This window comes from Gracilinanus agilis, chromosome 2 (genome assembly GCF_016433145.1).
Source record: "Gracilinanus agilis isolate LMUSP501 chromosome 2, AgileGrace, whole genome shotgun sequence".
NCBI lineage: Eukaryota > Metazoa > Chordata > Mammalia > Didelphimorphia > Didelphidae > Gracilinanus > Gracilinanus agilis.
Window position 1 is genome coordinate 208,198,463 of NC_058131.1, and position 21,580 is coordinate 208,220,042.

A 21,580-nucleotide genomic window follows, 5' to 3' on the forward strand; every position below is an offset into this window, starting at 1 on the left:
GAAAGAGCCAGATATGGCTCGAGAGCCATACATCGCTGACCCTGCTCTAAAGGGTCTTGAAGCACTTAATTCATGCATATACTCTAAATTCAGTCCTGAGAGTTCCATGTAGTTGAAGTGACCAATAAACAAATCAGACTCACACTTTTATTGCTTGTTCTTTTTAATCCTGTCCAAATCTTTTAGCCCCTTTTAGAGTTTTCTTGGCAAAGATATTAGAGTAGTTTGTCATTTTGCAGATGAGGAAACTGAGGCAAACTGGGGTTAAATGACTTTTCCAGGATAACACAACTAGTAAGTGTCTGAGGCCAGTTTTGAACTCAAGGACATGAGTCTTCTTGATGTCAAACATGGGAGCCAATCCACTGTGCCTCATAAGTGTTCCCCAAATCCCTTAATGTTTTGGAGAAAGAATGGAAGAGAAGGTCAGAGAACAGAATCATATCTGCTACAGTTAGTAATGGTCCTTGCAGTGTGGTCTGAAAGCAACAAGTCCTGAGACCATAGTTTCCCTAGGAGTTGCCAGAGCCAAGCTTTGATGCACCATAAAATGTGATCGAACCATTGCAAAAATGAGGAGGGGGCTTACAGAAGAATTTGGCTCTTTTTCTTGATTATTTTTTTTTCAGCAGAATTCTGGGGGAAGTTACTTAAAGTTTACATTTTTCTCATCCTCCATATGAAAACCTCAGAAACACAAAATAGTCATGTAGATCTCCTTATATATTCTTCTAGGAAGTTGATACTTAAAATAACAAAACATGAAGAGTGTATGTGTGTGTGTGTGTGTATGCATGTGAGTGTATGAGAGGGAGAGAGGCGGGGATAGAGAGAGAGGGGAGACAGAAAGAGGGGATGAGAAAAGACAGAGAGAGGGGAGGGAGAGAGAGAGAGAGAGAGAAAGAGAGAGAGAGAGAGAGAGAGAGAGAGAGAGAGAGAGAGAGAGAGAGAGAGAGAGAAATTTGAGTTCTTCTTCATGTAGGATCTAAACAGATCTTTAGTGTGTAAGCAATTCTATCTAGTTTTATATCCTCTGGCAAGCCAAACCAAGGGCTGGACTCCTTGCTGGTGGTTGTTTCACCCAAGAAGTATGGTAGTAGCTGTGCTGTAGTACAAATGGTATCTGAATGATTCTCATACTCTCAAGATTGCCTCCATGGATGGAAACATACATCTTAGGATCTCTGTTCAGACACCTATTAGGAAGTCAAGAAACACAAAGCGGAAGAAGTAAAGATTGAGACCCAAACTCATCCAGCCATACCCTTGCTAGAATTGCTTTGAATAAGTAAAGGTCATTTCTACCCCAGGGTGTTAAAACACATCATGCATCAACCCTTACCAGAAATGGGAGAGAGACAGAAGCAGAGAAACAGAAAGATACAGAGACAGAGAAACAAAGAGATAGAGACAGAGATGGAAAGAAACACAGACACACAGGCAGAGGCAGAAGCAGAGAAACAGACAAAGATAGAAAGACAGAGAAAGAGACATACAAAAATAGAGGCAGAGAAAACACTACATTCTACATAATTTGGAAAGAGAATAGAAGAAAGAATCAGAGAGCAGAATCTTAGTTTGTCATGGACCTCCTACCTACAACCCCAAAGTTTTTGTGTATATTTTGAAAGCAACAAGTTCCTAGTTCATAATTTCCTAGAAGTTGCCAGAGCCAAGCTTTGATACACCATAGAATGTGGTCTAGCCATTGCAAACATGGGGAGGAGGTTAATTGTAGTTAACTCCCTCTTATATATATGTGAACTTTATAGAAATTGACCTCCGTAGCAATCTTGAGAGGCAAATATGGCAGGCATTAGTACCACATTTTCCAGATGAGATTTTCGAACCAAAGTTTCTCCTTATTCAGTCTTGCCAATGCACCATCTTGTAGACAATAAATAACTACTGACAATTTTTGACCAAAGATGTGACATCTAATCTGTGTATTAGGAATATTATAACCTTTTTCTACTATACTATAATCTCTTTAAACAATAAACTATATCATTTGGAAGATGTGAAGCTTTGATTTGGGGCTTTAGATATTAATGTCTTATCTATATAAAGCATAATCAATAGGATCATAAAGATCTGAAGTCAGGTCCTCTCTTTGACACATACTGTCTATGTGACCCTTTTTTAATGCCTCAGTCTCCCAGATAACTTCCTAAGACAGTGATGGGCAACCTTTTGAGCTTGGTGTGTCAAAATTTACCAAGAAACTCAGCATAACTTGGGTAGTGTGTCGCTTTGAGAAAAAACCATAATTTTGCAATATTTATAGTTTAAATAACAAAAATGTTTAATTGTAATATATAACTATATCAATAAACCACAATAGGTAAATTAATATAGGTAGAATTGTCATCTATAGTGCACATAGTGTCTATACTACACTACAGCAAATGTTTCATCCTTGGCATGTGGCCCCATACTTCTCTGTATGCAACTGCATGCGGCCACGTGTCATTGAAAATGACTATGTGTGTCAGTGCTGACATGCGTGTCATAGGTTTGCCATCACTGCCCTAAGATTAAACATTGCAGAGCAGGCACCAGTTGGCTTTGGTAGAGGGCATTTCCTCATTGGATAGTCCATATAACAATAAATCCCACATCCCATCTGAAAATAAAAACAAAAATAAACTAAAATACTTCTCTACTGAATTTGTAAAATGAAAGAAACATCCTTTCCATTGAAAAAAAGAAATGTAACAACCTCGAAGGATGGAATTTTAATACCCATTAAAGCCTTCATAGGTATTTGAAGAATCTTTTAAAACTTCGGGGTTTATGCCAGCTCCTAAAGGAAGGTACATGGCCTGGTACAATGTGGTTGAACTTTCTCTGCACACATTCAATTTCTCAGAATGCATAGATTCATACAGTAGCTTAAATGCTACTTGTAAATTGTTGTTTTGTTGGATAAAAATTTGAGTCCTTTGATTTTTAGAAAGTCGTTTGGAATGCTTTTTCTTCTTACGTTTTTAGTTAAACCTCTTCAATAGAGGGTCCAAAAAAAAATCACTTCCCAAGGGGATTATTCCATCCCCTGGGAACCCAACAATTAGGTCTCCTGGCATGTCCCTTGTACTCTTGTACACCTTAATAATGATGGAGTTACAACTTTTCTCAAGTTCTTTGTATTGATGCTCATATTCTTCCTCCTCAGCAGTCCGATTTCCAACCAGTCAGATGATTATTTCATTACAATTTTCAAAGAATATACATTTGTCTTAATCACTAATTTTGCCTTGGAGTTCTCATTCTTTGCTACAGCTTACATGTTCAAAGAAAAGATTTAAGTGAGATCTGGGAAGATATCTTGTCTCTGCTTCTCATCTTTATTAATGTATTTCTCATATGCTCAGTGTCTTCTTTGCTCAGTTGATATTGGTCATTGGTGGTGGTAATCATATTCTCCTTGCCTATGCTCTGAACCACAACAGGCATGTCGAGGATGCCATTTGCATCAATGTCAAATGTTACTTCAATCTCATGAATACCCCTGGAGGAAAGAATTATTCCTTCAAACTTGCCAAGAGGGTTGTTATGTTTTGTCTCTTTTCTCTCTCAACTTCTTAAGTATGAATAAGCACACCAGGATGATTGTCTGATTAGCTCATAAAGGTCTACTCTATTTGATAGTGATAGTGGGATTGTGTTTGATCAGAACTGTTAAAATTCCACCAACAAAACCAAGGGAAAGAAGAATAACATCCAAAAGCAAAGAGTAAGAGAGAAGAATAGGAGCCAGCCCTGTTTATTCTCCCTAGGAGCTGTTATAAATACTTTAGAAATCCATTCTAGAAGGTAACTGGCTGGCATCAATACCTTTCTAGCACTGACAAGAGTGGAGGCACTCAGAATCTAAATTACTTTTAAGAAGCTGGGCTCAGATTTTCATGGGACTTTCAGCTACTTTGATGGTTGTTGTCCCATTTAAGAATAGGAGTCAAATTTAAAACATCAACTAAAATGGATCTGCCCATTGGATTCTCCTCGAATTTACTTAATTATTTATAAGCTGTGTCATTGAAATATAATAGGACTTTACCTTGGGAAAACTAAACAAACACACAAGCCACAAAACCCAAAAGAGTTGGTAGAAGATATTAAGAAAAATCTGGGAAGCTCAATGGAAACCTGAATAAAAGACTGAAGAAACATAGGCCAAAGTGAATTCCAAGAGTCTACCAGTGGGTGAGAACAAAATCAGTTTCTCAGACATGCTGCTAGCCTATGATGCCATGTCTCATTAACCCCTTCCTTGCCAGTTTATGGAACAACAATATTCTCACCCCAAACCCATCTCAGCAGAATTATCCTAACACAGAAAGTTCTCAGCCCATCCCATACAAAGGTAGACATCAACACCAGTGACTCTGAGTATGAAGAAGACCTATTTGAAAACATGGAAGTGAAATATGTAACTGAAATACCAGGGTGGTAGTAATGGGATATTGGTAATTTCAAGGAATGGTTACTCAGGGCCAGTATCAGAAGATAACTCAGGGTTTGGGAAAGCCAACAGGATGTAGGTGACAGGCTAATGAATAGTCCAAGCAGAGATAATAAACACAGAGATGGTTTGGTTTATAAAGTAAGGGAAGGTAGGAAAGGGAATTTGGATAATCTTATCTAATATTCACTAACTAACCCTCCCCAACAAATCTACAGTTGTTCCCTCAAAGGAAGCCTTCAGAGAGATTTTAGCTACACTGTCCTTTATCTATCTACCTGAAATCCCAGTCCCTAATATGAATAAACTCCACCAACCCAAATCCACCCTTGGATGGTAACAGAGTATTAAGGTTGGAAGCTAAACAGGAGCAGAGCTCAGGGAGAGGCTCTCGCAGATAGATGTCTTAGATGGTACAAGAAGCTCTGTAGATGTATCTCTCAGCCAACAGGAAACAGGATAACCATAGGAACAGGTATGATGATAACATGTAGCAGAAGGAAAGCCACAGGAGAGAAGGTCCACCTCAGGAGACAAGAAGACAAGAGACAATGCTTAATTGTCTGTTAGATATAACCCAGTCACTTCTTCAGAATTCCAGAACCTTTCCGGCCTCTGCATCTTTTCCAGATCTTGCTCATATGCTCTCTTTCCTTATAACAGAAGTAAATAGTATTCATGAGAAAGAGGAACAGAAAAACATGCTTGTCAGTTCAACTGAACCTATTGTGGCCCATATCTTACACAATAACTTGCCCAAAGGACGTTCTGGGTCTGGTTTGTAGGATCAGGCCTTCTTGACATACCTGAAGTAGGCTTCACTGGATTACAAAACCCTTCCCAAACCCAAATAATTTATCATTTTATGACATTTAGGTAACTGTGAAAAGATATCATCATCTTCCAAAATCCTCCCTCCTGTCAGTACTGTGAGCAATATCAATTCCCTCCTTCCCCAAACTTGACCACAAGAAAATAACAAAACTTACAGACACTTTTCACAGCATCACCTGCCTCCACAATGGCATTTCCTTAAATTCCTTAAATCCCTGCTAACATTTATCAATGTTAGTGAATTCAATGGACATACTCAGTAAAACAGGATGGGAATTTTAGCATTAAATTTGAACAGATGTAAGGAGGCACCAGCACTTTTACCCACATCCCAGCTTCTTTCTGTCTGTTTAGTCAGTGTGTACAGAAGATTCATCATCTCTAAACACTGTGCTGACAGTTATGTCTCACAAAGTCAGGACATCCCAGGTGCCTATTACCCCCACTTGTTTGCAAGGTTCAAGTAAATGGACCTCTTTGGACCTGCAAGCACTGTCTCACAGGGAGCAGCAGGGTGTAGAAACAGTGGACAACATGTACTAATGTGAGTGTGTCTTGAAAGCAAAGAAAAAAGGAGAAAATATAGAGCAATTTCTTGACTGTACGTTCACACATGGACAGTTCTGGGAAAAGAACTTTGATCTCATTTTGGTAGAAGAAGCTTTGGAAATGTACCAAGGCTCAGAAGAAAAGACACTTTCTTTGGTAAATGAGCAAAATTAAGGAAATGGTCTTTAAACTGAAAGACATAAAAGAAGTTTTATTATTATAAAAAATTACCAGCACATGCCTTTGGAAAACCTTGGGAAGGAGATAGCTGAGAGCAGACTCCCTCCCTACATCTAGACTGTCACTGAAGTATCCAGTATCCCTTTGGGAGGCTCAAAATATTTTCATCAGTCCCTGGACTTGTCCCCTCTCCAATGGTTTCACACTCTCCTTAGCAAGAAGAGAGGATGTTGTTTTGGGTTTATTGTTGTTATTTTGGGGGTACTTTTGTGGGTATTTCTGTACCTTATGGAGACATTGCCACACATTAATCTATGTTAGAGTCTGATCTCTGTTGGAGTGTGTAGATGGAAAGTAAAAGAAGAGTAATATTGGTGCTTCTAAGGCTCTCATCTCATTCCACCCTTACAATTAATTTTATATATATTTTGATAAGTAACCTTACTAGTTTGGCCCAAGTGTTTCTGGGGGACTGTACATATATTTAAGACTAGATATTGCTGTTGTCCTCTCATCCTTGCCTTGAGTAGGAGATACAGGGTTTTTCTGAAGAGAATATTTGAGGTTGTCAGCGCTATTTCGATTGTCATGTGTTTGGCCAAGATATCCCTCATTGTTAGACCAGGTGAACTGAAAACTATTTCTAGTGCAATGGAAAGAGTTTTTAGAGTATTTACTTGATTTTACCTTTTCCCCCTCATAAAAAAGAATACCATGTCAGACTCTAACAGTGTAATGCTGGTTCCAAAACTTTTATGAGACATAAAGAATGTCATTCAGTTGGGGCTTTTCGTTTTTCCCTTTCTGCTAATCAACCATTGTGCTTACTCACACTCAAGTTTTAGCAAAATTTTGGATCTTGTTGTAGTAGGGCATCTATTGCCAGCCCTTGACCATCTTCCCCAGATTTGAAGTTCATTGTGCTAGGAAACTCTTCAAATGACACTTTAATATTCACTTGAAACAGGAAACTATTTACAAGGACTTTCAAATGGCGTAGGGAGAATGGCCAGCCCTTATTCACAAATATTTCTCATTTTTGCTTTCCATGCTTTCAAGGACTACACACTTCTTTAGTATAACACACTTGGTAACATCTAGTAATAGAAATTCATCTCTTTGGTTTGTTTTGTATTATGCTATACATTGTTAAAGCTCTAAAATTTCTCTCTCTCTCTCTCTCTCTCTCTCTCTCTCTCTCTCTCTCTCTCCATATATATATACATATATATGTGTGTGTGTCTATCATCATGAAAAGCCTAAAATAATATGCTAACTTTGATTCTTCAGATAAAACTGCTAACATTTTTTAAAAAATTAAAAGAAACCTCAAGTCCCACACATTCTCAGATTTATCTTCTGACAAGATGGTAGGCAGGATACCTGCACCATAAGCAATAACCTCATCAGGATTGATAGAAACACTTGTTAAGCTTACTGGCATTGAAGAAATTCTGCAGAAGCTTCTGATTTGGGATAGTATGATATGAATGGAATCACCCATCAAGACAATGTCATGAATTCATGATTTATGTGGGGCTTTTTTCACAGGTCCCAACGTGCCACAGAAAAGGTCTTCATTCAGCTCTTCAAAATGGGCACAGGTTATACAGATACAGAAGTTGATACCTTCATAGAAATAATCAATTTCAATAATAGCCTGGGTACTGGAAAAGAGGGCACATCTTGTATGATCAAAGCAGAACACAATTGGCAAAAAAACCTTCTTGTTCTCAGCGGTGTCCTTCTTGGGCTTTTGATTGAACCGAAAATTAAATGGCCAACCTTGTGTTTGCCAAAGTCCTCCCCATCCAATGGATATCCCCAGAGGTGGACTTGACTTCAGAGATGCCATGTTTCATGTTAAAAATGAAAACTTTGAAAATACTACCTCCAAAGTCAAAGATCAGTACATTTCTCTTAGAATCTATCATTTTGGGGTTAAGCCATAAGCAATAGCAGTAAATGGCTCATAGATGATTTGGAATACACTGAAACCAGTGATATTTCCAGTATCTTTGGTAGCCTAACATTGAGAATTCAGTAATTCTCAATAGTAGGTTAGTACTATTCTGACAGTATTTGTAAGTCTTCCCAAGGTAAAATTTTTTCTTCTTGGTCAATACAATAGAAGATACTTCTTTATAGAAATTTTCAGTCTACCTTTGTTCTTTCATTCATATTCTTAGGACATCCTGCCGTTCATCACCATGAAAACTCAGGACTTCATGACTGACTCTACAATTATGTCATGAAATCTTTGACTAATCAGATGTTTTGGCATCAATGATGGCTGGTAGGTTTCATCACAGCTTGATTTTTTGCAACATCACTGGTTGAATGTTCCATATTGGTAAAGGCAATGTAGCTTGAAGCAATTCTTTTCTTTAGTCATTAGTAATAGTCTCCACTTTCCCATGTTAGAAGACTTTCCAACAGGAATTTGTGTTGCCCAAATCAATACTAAATACAGGGTGCTTCAACATGGCTTCTGATGCATTAGAGTTGTAGCTAATTGAAGAAGTATGGCTATGTTGAATAAAAGTATTTTTGTTGTTTGTTTTTTCCTTTCAAGTAGCCAATCAGCTTCTGTTTGAAGACCTCTAATGAGAGAGAACTATTACTTCTTAGTGCAACAAATCCCACTGTTGAATAACTCATATCATTAGGAATTTTTGTTTTCAGAACACCTTGAGTTTTTACATTTCCTTTTCCATTTGACTAAATCTTTCCCTTTAAGGAAGTATTTTCTTCAGTGATTTCCTCCCCTACATTTCCATTTGTTCCACTTTAGTTTTTAGATTGATGTTTGCTTCATTGCATTTTGAGGCTCTATTTCCTTTTGGCTTATTCTAGCCTTTAGGGAGTTGATTTCTTTAGTGAATTCTTTCTCTCGGCTTTTGAGGCTTTCTGACAATTCTCTTATGATTTAATTTTTTTTAATTCTTTTCACGTTCTCCCAAGGTTTCTTTTGGGGCTAACATTCTTTCACATTTTCCTATGAGACTTCACATGTTTCCTTTCTGGTGTGGCTGTCATCTTCTGTGTTCATATCTTGATCTTTCCTGTCACTAATGTAACTTTCTAAGATCAGGTTTTTTCTTTGTCTTCTGCTCATTTTTTTAGTATTCTCCCACCCTCCCCACCTCCCACCACTATTACTTTATCTGTTGAGATGCTTCTCTGTTTCTGAGTTAGAGGCAGCACTACTCCAAGCTTGCAGAACACTCTTCTCTGGTACTTGGGGTCGGCTCATCTGTCTTTGTTTCTTGTAGTGTATCAGTTGAAGGGGCAGCTCTGTGGACTTTCCATGGGAAGTCATGCACCTGGTTTGTCCAGATAGATTCTGTTCCCATGATGCCAATTCCTCTATTGTCTTGTGGAATGGGCTGCTCCCTACTCTGCTATTTTGTTATCCCTAACAACTGGCTTGGTTTAATCTACTGCTGTGCTACTTTATTGCATCAGGTACTCTGCAGCTTCACCATCTCAATGCCACATGGAGTTACATTGGTCTTGTTCCCACTTTGTGTTCACTGCTCATGCCAAGTGGTGTTTAGTGGCTGCAGCTAAGCCGTTCTGCCACTTTGCTGCCCCAGGTCCTATGAAATTATATAGAAATGTGTTGGTTTCATGTGGACTTTATCTTTGCTACCTGTGCTGAGTGGCATAGGCTGAGCTAATCCCCAACTCTGCCACTTCACTGCTTCAGGTCATGTAGGGATGTGTTGCTCTAGTGTCCACTCTGTCTTCACTCCCTGTGGCTCAGGCTGGGCTCATTCCCACTATGCTACTTCATTGACTCTGTCTATGTAGATGTGTGTTGGGCTGCTAGTTCCCACAGATGTTGCTTTGCATAGGCTTCTCTCTCTTCCTACCTCAGTGAGGTGTTTAGAAAACCAGCATATTTACTCTTAAATCGTCCTGAGATACCTCATTCTTTCCCTACAGTCTTTCAGATTTCATTATCTGTACTTCAAATATCACATTGATTAGTTCTTTACATCCTTAAAGATGCGCTTCATCTGGGAAAGGTAACTGGAATTCATGAAAGGTAATTAGGCAGTTCCTTGTACTATGTACTTATTTATCTGGGAATCGACTTATTTTAGCTATATTCATTGTCATTTCTAGTGCAAATGAAGCAGAATGAAAAATTATCAGTTCTACTGGCTCTTTGGTAAGGATTATCACTATCCAATTCTTGCTAAATAGCAATTCTATCTGTTTTGATCATTCTGTTTTTCTATAATATAGCTTTTTTGTTGACCTTTGTCTCCTGAGTGGACACTTTTAATTTTAAGCATTAGCATTCCTGAAGAGATTTTTATAGAACTGCCTCACTTTTCCTTCCACTGTTACGTCAGCTCTCATAGGTTCAATTATTTCTATGCAGATGAATCTTAGATGGATATATTCAGCCTTGTCTTTTCTCTTGGGTTCTAGGCTTATATTTCTAACTGCCTCTTATACTCATATTAAACTCAAAATATCCAGAACTGAAGTCCTTTTGTTGTGTTCAAAACTCTCCTTTCTTCCTAGTTTTCCAGTAACTGTCTGAGGCCCAACCATCTTCTCAGCCACCCAGACCCAAAAGGAAAATCAATGTAATCTTTGACTCCTCACTCATACCCCTCAATCTGTTTCCAAGTCTTGTCATTTCAACCTCCAGCTAGTGGCAATGGGAAGAAAAGCTAATCTAAATGATTATTCAGAGTTTGGGCCCTATAAACATAGACTGACTGTCTTTCTTCATCTAGAAATCTCACGTTCTCTGCTTCAGTGAAGTCAAAGTGACTATTTTTTGCTTTGTGCTTGCTTTTTTTTGTAGGTATTGCATCATGTCAGTGTGCTCTGGGATAAGCAGTATATACCTTGACATTCTTCACACTTGAATCGAACAATAAGAGAAAGTGACAACAGTCAAATAAGGTCAATGTGGAGTGAAAGCCCATTTCTTTTCTCCCAGCTTCTTATATTAATGATAAGAGGCACTTCTTTCTCGTAGACACTGAACCTATACTTCACTATCTCAGTGAACTTCTCACAGTTGTCTTCACAAGAATAGAACATTTATTGTAATAGAACCTTTTTTAGACATTTGCTGAATGTAGAGTGAGCCAAAAAAAAAAGGCTCTGTAACAGGAGGGAAAGATATAACCAATCACAATGTATTCTGTCTGTCCCAAGTGATGATCCCCAAAATAAACACAGTGAATAATATTTAGTAGATAATTAATCAGATATCAGCGAACAATTGGCATTACACGTGGATTCCCAAAGATCAAATACTAGGGCAACCATCAATTTCCCCAAGATAAAGATTAACTCTTCAATTGCTGGAGTAATACTTTCAAATATGTGGAAACTGCTTTATTCTACACATTCCTGAATGAAAATGATCAAACTAGAATTTATTAAACACCTAGTAGAATCTGAGCCTATATCAGGGTGGTTCCAATATTAGAAGAGAAAAAGGGGTCTCCACAAGGCAGTTGTGGCATACAATGCTTAGAGCGATGAGCGTGGAGTAAGGAAGCTGTGAGTTTTTATGTGACTTCAGACCCAGGGCAACTGACCTGAGTAACCCAAGGCAAGTCACTTTAACCTTATTTTTCTAAACATTAACTTGAATGTAATAACAGCACTTAACCTTCAGAATTCTTCTAAAAATTAAATGAAGGAATATTCTTAACATGCTTGGGGTATTGGCTGGAATATAGTAGGTTCTATATAAATACTTATTTTCTTTCTCTTCCCCTACATGAAAGACACTTATATATGATCAAAACAGAAGCATATAGAGTTGTATTTTAGGACATCCCTAAATCATGGGCCTTAGAATGTACGAAAAAATCTTTGAAAGCCACTTAATAAAGTGGAATGATTCCCTCTCCCCCAGAGAAATCTGTTAAAGAATGAGATATTTTGCTGCATTCTGGGTTCTGCATAAAAAGTTAGTTGAGTTAGTTAGAATTAGACGCTCTTGTGAGTCAAGTAAGAAATTAATCTAGAAAACTCCTAAGGAGGACCCTGGGGTGAGGAAAAGGAGAGACCTCAGTTCCAGACTTGGCTTAGATCTTTCCCCCTAACCTTCATTCATTCCTCTGGCTGAGGAACTGGCAACCTTACCTGAAGGTCCAGAGAATTTTGGACTTCTCTTTTTCTCATCAACCTACTATTATCACACTCCTCCCTCATTATCCTTTTCCCTCTCCCAAGGACAACAGCAGCTAACAACACCACATGGATTAGACTCAGATTTCTCAGGCTTAAGGAGAATTTACTGAGTACCTCATGAATCATAGAAAAGAACTTTCAGCAATTATGAGCTCTTGGTCACCCCTTTGCCATATATACTTTCTGCTTCAGCCTACTTCCCCTTGAAATCTCTATGAACTTGCTTGAGAATATATCACACAACCTGCATAAGAGTGTATCACACCCTTATGGAGGGATTTTTTTATATCAACTATTCTTTATTTCCCATCTTAGTAAAAATATATTTTTCTAAAAGCTCCTGAAGGCTAGATGATTAATTGTTTTCTAAATTGATAATGTCAAGAAATACAAGAAATCATCTTCATTCTCCGTAGGGATTTCCCTTGCTAGCTTAGGGGAAATGAAGCCTTGTGCCAGGACCTGAGACTTCTCTGTAACAGGGGAATTGATGTAATGATTCTCAGTACTTATATGGGCTACAAAGGCATTTGAGACCATATATTTCACTATTGGTTACTTTCTTAAATGTTTTTTGTCATTTATGAACTCTGGAGTATCTCAAGGACTATTTTCTTTCTTCCTATTAGCAGCCCTTTATTACCTCTTTTCAAAGTAGTACTACTAGAGTAAACCAGATACTTGGCTTCCAATACTCTCAATTCTTCCAGAATCATCTTAAGTCACTGACTTGGGAGTTCCTGACTAGCAGAAACTGGAATTAATAATTTTATTTTGCATAATAAGTTAGTATTTTCAAAGCACTTTTCTTTATCCTCTAAATCAGTTGTGTGACACCTGATGGAAATATCAATAACCTTGTTTTTCAGATAAGAAAACCAGGTCTTAAAAGAGGTGAAGGAACTTGATCAATTATTCATGACTACTTTGGAAATCCATGCTCAAATTCAAGTCTTTTCATTCCCAGTGCCCCATACTCCTTGGACTACATTACTCTGTTTAGTAGCTGTTGACATCCTGTGTCTATTGTACCTGAAACAATATCTTCTCTTCTGCTATTATCAAACACACAATCAGGGAAGGGGACAGATTGTTTTGTGGGTGTGTTTTTTTTTTCTCCTGCTGACCACTATAAAGCAGCAGTCTGAGTATCAGAGATGATATTTCTATGCCTTTCTTATGACCAATCAACTGTTTATCTTACTTTTTCTTATCTGAATTGTTGAAGAGGAATCAGGCAAATAAAAGATAAATATCTATTTTTAGTGGCCACTAATAGAGTGTGCCTGAGAGTGATTGATGAGGAAGCAATGAGTTAAGGACTGAATTTATTGCTATTCAGAAAAGCTTCCAGGATCCTCCCTCCCTTTAGCACTTTGTCAACTTTATTTAGAGTGACATGACCTGCATCAACTGAAAATAAATGACATTGTTTGTGTATGACCCAACACTCATCATTAAAAATCTGTTTCCTGGACTATGGAGGCTTGGTGCCCAGTGGCTAAGACATTGACAAAGTTCCAAAACCATTTATAATACTTTTTTTTTAAACCAAAGAAATAGAAAATTTGGTGCCATTTATCCAAACTATGAGTTCATAAGAATCTTCCTAGTCCACAGTGCAATTTAGATCTATAAGCAATTGACATTTCAGTTCCACAAACATATTTAGCTCTGTAAAGGCTGGAAAGTTTGGGAGGGGGAGATATGAAGGCAAATGAAAACATCCAGTTGAATGTAAGTTACTGAAGAGCAGGGACTGTGTTATTGTTTTCTTTGTACTCTCGACAACAAGTTTATTCGATTTGAATCTCTAGAACAGGGGTCGGCAACCTTTTTGGCCATGAAAGCCATAAATGCCACATTTTTTAAAATGTAATTTCATGAGAGCTGTACAGTGCTCACAGTGCATGCTCCTGTAACGGCACCTGAAAAAAAATTGACTTTATGGCTCCTGCAGAAAGAGCCATATCTGGCCCTCAAAAGAGCCAGATATGGCTCGAGAGTCATACATTGCCGACCCCTGCTCTAGAATATCAAGGTTGCTTAATAAGTGTTGATCAATACTCCCTATCTCCAATAGTAATTTATATTTAAATTCTGATTGAAGGTTCCAAAGACTTTTCTTATAAATCCTTCAGCCTCAGAGAAACCCTATAACATAGATAGTTCATTATTAACCCCTTCTATAGATAAGGAAACTGAAGTCCCAGGAAGGCAAATAATTAGCAAAGGGATAGTAATTGGTAGAGTTTGCATTTGAACTCCAGATATTCTTTTCAAAATTTCTTCCATGACATTTCACTACCTTTGAACCTACATTACCATAGAGAAGATCCCAACTCACCGATGTCAACAAACAAAATATCACTAATTAAACCAAAGTACTATGAAGATCTAGATGAGGAATAAAACTTTTTGAGCAGAGTATGATGAGAGCAGGCTTCAGGGAAAGGGCAAGAAAGGATTTTCCTTTCATTTGTTTATTTTAATAAAAATATTGAAAACAGAATATAAGGAGGATGGGATAGTAAATTACAGTAGAGCTTAAGGACATATTTCTACAATGGAACTTGCAAGTCATAGAAGTAGTCATTCCATTACCTTAATTTGGCATTATTTTGTTTAAAAACTTTCATGGTGGTTATATCAACCTCATCTTAGTTTTGGTTTTACATTCAGCCCAAACCACTGCCACCTGTGTCACTACCTACAAGGTATTCTTTGGGTCTTACACTGAAGCCAAGAAGACAGATGTTTAGCTGAGTGGAATTCACCATGGTCTTTTTGAGGACTGAGGTACTCAATTCAGTACAGTTTAATTTAATGTGATTCAACAGTAGAAATGTCTTATACTTGCTTTAAGGCTTTAGCCTTTGGGGTTTCATCCCTTTACCCATTATTCTTGTTTCTACTCTTCCTGAAATGTCTGTTCAACACACATCCTCATCTTGAATGAATAGTACCTACTTTTATAAAAACCCTCACTGATCTATCTCTTGTATTCTGGAAAAAAAAAAGGCTTCAATTCTCTTTCCTTTGAATTACACAAAATATTTAAAAAGTTATTTCCTTCTTCTAATGCAATGCATCCACATATATTTTATTTTGTCAATGTGTTTACAGCCTCTAAAGAAAGAAATCAGAGTTTCTTTAGATCTTAAGAAACATCTTTCAGGCACCGTCATGACCAAAATATTTAACAGCTGGTTAACTGACTTTCTGGTAATAATCTTTTAAGTGACTAGTTTATCACTTTGACCCAAACTTGAAGTCTTTCCAGCATGGTAGATGATGGAAGATCATGGTTTTTATAGGCATAACCTTTGAGAACCTAGAGTCACCTATGCATCATGACAAATAATTGGAGTAGCACATTCACAGAAGCAGAAGTGTATAGAATATTTTATAGCATTACAGATCAAGAGCTGAAAGACACCTATCTATCAGAAGCTATCTAATATAACCTTCACATTTTACAGTTGATAAAACAGTCCTTAAGAAGGTAAATGGCCTATCTAAGGGGGCAGCCAGGTAACATAGTGAGTAGAGTGCCTGACTCATAGTTAGGAAGACTTATCTTCATGAGTTCAAATCTGGTCTCAGAAACTTAGGGGCCATCTGACCCTAGGCAGGTTAACCTGTTTGCCTCATCTGTAAATTTTTCTGGAGAAGGAAATGACCAGCCACTTTAGTATCTTTGCAAAGAAAACCCCAAGAGGAATTGTGAAGAGTTAGACACAATTAAAGAAAATGTCAGAAAAAGTCACAGAGTATGAAAAGTGAGGTTCTTTGCTTATTCATGTCAGTCTTTCTCCAGTTGATCCAATTTGTGAATAGACCTTTTCCTTTACTAATTCTTCATGTTACTCCCCCTCCACAAAGTCTGTGATCCATCTATGCCTATCATGTCTGATTAGAGGGCTAGAGACCAGAGCAATAAACTCTTCTCAAAGCCTTCCTTTATAGAGGGCTAACACTTTCGAGGTAACTCCATTTTCCATCTTTGACTCTGCTAGGTTTCACTTCTAAGAAGATCATGCCCCCATGCTGGATACTTTTTGGTCCCCTTGTCCCAATTTAGCTTCCTTTTTGTGTATTGTGTTCCTTCATAAGTTCTTCTTAAGGGATTTGCTGTTCAGTCATTTTTCAGTCATATCTGACTCTTTTTGACCCAATTTGGGGGTTTTTTGGAAAAAATAATGGACTATTTTGCCATCTCCTTCTTTAGATTGTTCACAGATGAGGAAACTGAGGCAAAGAGGGTTAAATTACTTGTCCAAGGTCACACAGTTGCTATGTGTCTGAGGTTGAACTCAGAAAGATTCATGCCCGGAATGTCCTCACAGTTTACTTGCACTTTATTATATGTGAGGTTAACACTGGGGATGAAAAAGAGGTAAAAACACTCCCTTCTTTTAAGAAACTTGCATCCTAATTGAGGAAGTAACATGTAAAGTAGATACATATCAAGATTAATACAGAATAGACAGAAGGTAATTTCAAAGGCAAAGGCACCAGAAAAGAGATAGAAGTGGTAGGGATAAATGGGAGTGAGGAAACCAGGAAAGAATTCTTGTAAAAGCTAGAATTTGCATCTTTTGGACTCAACTCAAATTTCTTAATATGAATAAGGAAACTGAGGTGCAGAAAAATCAAGTGATATGCTGCAGATCCCAAGGATAGTGAAGTGATGGAGCAAAGGCTCTACTTTTGGCTTGATGCCACCAAGTCCAGCTCCTACAATATTGATCTCAACTCACCTCTCCCACCGAAACTCAAATCCCTAAATTTATGAAGAGAGGGATGTTAAAGCACAGCCAAAGCTGAAAATGTAAATACTCTGAAAACCTTCCTTGTCAGAGTTCATCCAATGCAACTTTGGCCTTACTGCTTATGCTGATACCTCCTGGTGTTAAGTGCTCCACTGGACAAAGGATGCTTGAGCATAATCAGAGAAGGGAGGTGTGGGCCAGACTAGAGAGTAGGTAGAGTGACTTCTCCTCCTGCCAAACCTTTCAGCGCAGCTAATCATGGTTCAGCAGCATCAATGGGATTTATTGGTTTGTCGAAAGTGAGAGAAGTTTCTCAATAGGCGATGATAAACAAAGGAGATTGTTACAATACGAATAATTCTCAATTCCCACATGAGATATAATTTCACCAACGAGTCTGAATGGAAGTATTGAATGCACAAGGTTTTTGTAATTATGATGTGGTCAAGCAGCTGGCTTCCTTTTTTCCCCCATTAGCATTTTTAGCAATGTTTCTATGCCATTGTTTGTTGATACATCTTCTGGGGTTTGACAGCCCAGGTCTCTGGACACTTGCATGATTTGGTTTCTGCTATGGACTCTGAGACAAGTGCTGACTTCAGCAATGGAGGGCTACTTCCTTGGCTCATCCATCTTATTCACTGCCAATGCTAAGACAGGAAGTATAATTCTATGTTCTTAGCCTCTTTCAGGATGGTTGATTTTAAAATGTTCTTTAATCAGATATAAAATCTATGTTGGAGAGAAAAAAAAATGGTTCCAGAGAACATCTCATTTCACACCTACCTAAAAAGGAATCCTTTCTACAAATGACAAGGAATCCATTTCTGACTAGTTGCCATCCCATCTTCCCCAGACAACTCCCCAGTGATTGAGAACTTGCCACATTGAGAAGCAAATTACTTAATTTTTTAACAGCCTTTTGTTAGGGCATCTCCCTCATCACTTAGTAACTCCCTTTATTTCAAAAGATACTTTGGGGGGGGGAGGTCAGGGAGAGAAGGGGAAAGTAAGAGCATGAATCATTTAACTATGATTCTTTTCTAAAAATAAATATTAATACATGGAAAAAAATAAAAAGTATTCCTGACCTGAAAAAAAAAAAAAAGGTACTGTGGGTGACTCAGTGGATTGAGAGCCAGGCGCAGAGATGATAGGTCCCACGTTCAAATCTGACCTCAGACACTTCCTAGCTGTGTGTCCCTAAGCAAGTCATTTGACCCCCAATGCCTAGTTCTTAACACTCTTCTGCCTTATAGCCAATATATAGCATTGATTCCAAGACGGAAGGTAAGGGTTTAAAAAAAAAAGATACTGTGACTTTCTCTTAACTTGCTTCTCCTAATTGAAACTTCTGGAGTCAACAAAATAATTCTAATTTCTCCTCTATATGCTAAATATTCCAAGTCCTTTGATTCATTCTCAAATGGTATAGACTCCAGTCCCCTTGCCATCTTGGTTACTGTCCTCTGCATAGTCTCCAGTTTGGGACTGTCCTTCCGAAAATGTGACCCTTGGAAATGAAAGACTGGAAGTACTTCAGCTTGAATCTGACCATGACACAGGTAAGAATAAATTTTCTCCAGTATTGCCTGACTGCATGGTAAAATATCAGTTAACCAGTATTACAATTAACATGATTTGGGGATTAAGAGCTTTGGAATCATAGGCAAGTCATGTCACCTGAGTCTCAGTGTTGTTGTTCAATCATTTTTTTTCAGTTATGTCTGATTCTGTGACTCCATTTGGGGTCTTCTTGGAAAAGGTGCTGGAACGGGTTGCCATTTCCTTCTCCAGCTTATTTTCAAGATGAGGAACTGAGGCAATCAGAGTGAATGACTTGCGCAGGGTCACACAGCTAATAAGTGCCTAAGGCCAGAATATCATTATATTATTATATCTAGATATGAAGCTAGATTTGAACTCATGAAAATGAATCTTCTTGACTCCATCCTGGCACTCTATCCACTGTACTACCCAGCAGCTGAGTCTCAGTGACCTGTTTTTCATCAAATGAGGCTGATCACATCTTCTCTAATGTCCTCATCAAGTTGCTATAAAAAACCTTTTTTTGCCCTTCCTGGGGCATACTAAGATTGCCCAACATTTCTGGTGGGCCATTTGCATGTGCAAATTTTCCTTTTGGTTTCAGTCCAATTATGCTATATACATGAGGTAGTGAGGTGGTGCCTTGGATAGAACTTAACTTCTGGAATCAAAAAGACATGCTTCAAATTTGGCATTATATATCTCTTGTGTGACCTTAGATAAGTCACTTAACCTCAGTCTTTTCAACTATAAAATAGGAATAGCAACAGCACCTATTTCCCATCATTGTTATGAGGATCAAACGAGCTAATATTTATAAAAATCTTTGCAATGTGCCTGGTCATCGTAGGGATCTAATAAATATTTATTTTCCTCTATATTAAGAAAGAAAGAGGAAATTAAGAAAGAGGAAATATTCCTCTATATTTAAAACTTAAAATGCTATAGAAACATGAGTAATTATTAGTACTATTATAATAATGATTATAATTATCAACAATGATCATTAGACTAGTCTATAAAACAGAAATCCTCTTGAGATTTATTGGATGGTGTTGAAATGTTATCTTGGGGGGCAGTTAGGTAGCTCAGTGGTTTGAGAGCCAGACCTAGAGAGACAGGAGGTCGCTGGTTCAAATCTGGCCTCAAAAACTTCTTAACTGTGTGACCCCCAAACCTCCCAGCAAGTCACTTAACCCCCATTGCCTAGCCCTTGCCACTCCTCTGCCTTGGAACCAATACACAGTAGTGATTCTAAGACAGAAGGTAAGGGTTTAAAAAAAAAAAGAAATATTTATCTTGTCACTGAATGATCTTAGAGTATTGAGCATTCTGAGTTCTTGGGTAGGCTCTTCATAGTTTTTCTACATCTTCCCAAGCTGCCAGGCCACCAACTATTGAGCTCTGCAGTTTTGCGCTTTCTAATATGTACTTGGACTATCCTGTGGGCTTGGATACTTGATAAACCTACCTATGGCATGAGGACTCCACCAAGATGAGGAGGCTCAGGTGTGAGTCTTCCAATGGACAATCATATCACCAGCATAAGCTCCAGAGCACCTACTTGGTGATGGACCTCCATTTTGGATGCCCAAGCTTTGTTTGTTCTTCTTTCTCTGTGCTCTCATGTGCTCAGATTCCTGGGGAAAAGCCAGATCACTGCATTCTAAGCCAGGAAGATAGTATGGCATGGCTTAGAGTCAGTAGAGATTCAGCTTGATCAGGCCCTCATCTGGGTCTCAATGCACAGTTCTGGACAATGAAAATTGATGTGCCAAATGATCCTGAGGCCCCGTAAGATCCTGAATCATTAAACCAAAATTCAATTAGACCCACTAGGCTGCACTTGCTAAGGAAGGCAGGAAAGTTGATTCAGACATTTTATTACATCGTAACTGTGACTTATGGGAATGAAAAGCCATTCAGAACCTTGTGATGGGCAAAGTGATATTATCAGGAAAAAACTGAAACTCTGCTTGGAGTTTCTCTGATGCAGCTATTTGGTGCCCCCTGTTTAAACCATCCAGATTAGAGCAACCCAGTCTGTCATTGGGTCAAATGATGGCTTATCTATTGGCCTCTGGTCCTCAGAAGGAGGATTAGAGCTGGGAAGGTCAAATCTTGATGTTGGATTGGTTACCACCCCTTGACTGAGCCTCAGTTTTCTTATCTGTAAAATAAAAAGGATTTGATTAAATGATCCCTTTCTGGAGGCTCTCATTCCATTAAGGAAAATAGAACTCTGGCAGTTTAAGTATGAGAACTGGGATTTGAACCCAAATTCAATCTCATTTTACATTACAACAGTCAGCTTCAGCCTTCTCTTCTAAGCCTTGGAGGATGATGCAATAAGCCACTTCAGCACCAGTGAGAAGACTTCCCACAGAGTCCTCCAGGCAATCTTTCTCTCCCAGAGCCTCAGCAACAGACAACCCACAGTTAGAGCCTGCCAGTGTCTTGGCCTGAAGGCATGCATCCAAGAGGGCATGCACCTGGAAGTAAAATTTCCCTACTAACTTGGTGCCCTGGGCTCCATAGATTCTGAATAACACAGAGGTCATGCACTCCCCTTCCCTACACAAAAGATAGGGCCAAGCCAAAAATCCTAGCTGATGAAATAGAGCAAAAATCTGAGACTAGATTTTGCTCTTCTTTGTAACAGAGGAAGAACAACAAAACAATGTTATCTGCCAATGTATTAGGCACCTACTCTGTGCAGAGTCAAGGGTAAAGAAATATTTCATATAATACTAGAGGGGCCATGTAATGAATTTGTAGCCATGAGTCCCATCCCCATGGACTGTGTGTAAATAAAATTTTGTAGCCCTGGACTTCATCTCCCAGAATCCCTTTCCTTTCATCCCCATGTTGGGTCCTTACACTTTAAAGATAAGTTTGTGTAACTCTACCCCTCTCGCTCTCTCTGCTCCCTGCATGAGCAGTTGGGAATGCTGGCTTTACTCAGGCTTTTTACTTATGTCTTTTTATTCCTTCGTTTCAAGTGATTATTAATAAATCTTATTAAAAATACTACTTAGAGTATTGATTA

General features: G+C 38.3%; 2 pseudogenes; one reads left to right on the forward strand and one right to left on the reverse strand.

Annotated features, from left to right (window-relative positions):
- Positions 1-3,291: 3,291 nt before the first annotated feature.
- On the reverse strand, positions 3,292-21,092 carry LOC123233475 (annotated as a pseudogene).
- Positions 5,017-6,071, forward strand: LOC123236585 (annotated as a pseudogene).
- Positions 21,093-21,580: the final 488 nt, after the last annotated feature.